Source organism: Morone saxatilis, unplaced genomic scaffold (assembly GCF_004916995.1).
Source record: "Morone saxatilis isolate NCDOM2014 unplaced genomic scaffold, NCSU_SB_2.0 Contig17, whole genome shotgun sequence".
In the NCBI taxonomy this organism is placed as follows: Eukaryota; Metazoa; Chordata; class Actinopteri; family Moronidae; genus Morone; species Morone saxatilis.
This window is the reverse complement of record NW_023339729.1, coordinates 26,611,410-26,613,092: the sequence shown is the minus strand read 5'-3', so window position 1 is coordinate 26,613,092 and position 1,683 is coordinate 26,611,410.

The window sequence follows — 1,683 nt, the reverse complement described above, 5'->3', positions numbered from 1 at the left end:
ATTAAAATGACATTACTGTGAAATCAATTTATTGCTTTTGCATTTTCCAGCCCTGTTTTAATGGTTATTGTTGGGATACGATGGTAATTATTTCATTTATTTCATCTTTTTTTTTATCAGAACCAGAGGTCAGGAAACTGGAGATTCAGCTGCATTGTACAGCACAGTCAACAAAACCCGATGAGCACAGCAGTCATTGTATTTATAGTTTATTTCTTGGGAAATTTTTGGCTCCACTTTATTTAGGTAGTCCTTTATTTAGGTAGTCCTAAATAAAGATATAGAGTATCTGTAGGTGGACTATTCATTTTCAAGGTTGTGCATTCAGGTGTTTTTTATTCTTCTTACTAATGCTGTGCTGTTTTTCCTCTGAGGTGTAGCTGCTCGGCTCATCTAGAGGGGGAACCAGTATAGAGGGGGCAGGGACTTGGGTTCTGCTTCTGTTTCACTTTCAAGCCCTGATCAGCAGCAGTTATGACAAGAGTTGTAGTGAATTAGACTTCATTTTGTTTTATTGTTTCTTTAATTTCTGATGGAACAACTTTAGTGTTGTAGCTTTATTTCTGTAAGCTAGGTTTAGTTCCTTTTGTTTAGGCCTTGGGTCGGAGGAATAAAGTGAATTGAGTGGATTCTCTTATTTTCTTATTTTGGCTACCCATCAGACCTTTTGTGTTTTTCAGTTGTGTTTGAGGAGATATTTAGTATTATGGTCCTTTTCATTGTTTATTAAATAAATATGATTGTTAAGCATGTCTACACTTCCTAGAAAACTAATGTATAGCATAGAGGTCAAGTGTGTGTTTGTATGTTTAAATTTAAGTGTGTTTAAGTTGATAATGGTAGTGGCAAAAAAGCAATGAATGAATGAATTCACAGACTTGCAGAAGACTTTGTAGAAAGGTTGGTCATGAGCCAGTGGCAGCGGAAAAACCGACACAGACAGACAGACACACACACCCACCATTTTGCTTCATCCCCTTTCATAACTCATGAAGCGGTTGTTGTAGACATGTGTGGGAATACAAGATGATGAAAGTGAAAAAGAGGAAGAAGAGTATATGATAAAACATCCTGTAAGAATGTCAGCAACAATTATCCTGAGATATGCCCACCATAGTATCGCCACCACATCTTTCTGTCTATGAGGTGAAATTTGCAATCAAGGTCAAGGGTGTGTGAGGTTGTGGGTGTGAATGCATTAACATGTGAATGCATGGCAGCTATTGCGAGTGAACGCTTGTTAAAATATATTTCTCAGAATGGTCTCCGCCAAGAATGTACCATATAGAATGATAGAGAGACCATGGAGACTCAAGATTCTTCATGGGGCAGCTTTAAAGAATATGTAAAGTATTTCCTGACTCCATGCATTAAATTATAATGTAAATATAACTTGTGTAACATGCTTTTTACGTCCACCAGTGACCTTTTATTTTTGAATTTGTGTCTAACAATTCTTATTTTTGTTCCAAACTTCCCAATACCAACAAGTAGTTCTTCGAACAACAAGGGATGTGTTCCCTCTCAGACTTTGGAGCTAGTTTAAAGCAAAAATACTTAAACCTAAGAGTCTTATAGCACCCACATGCCCCACATATTGTTAGGAGCAAAGGCAAAGGCCTCAATATGTTTTGTGAGTGTGTAGCAGCATACAGGCGCTACCTGTCATTCAGTGCTGCTGTT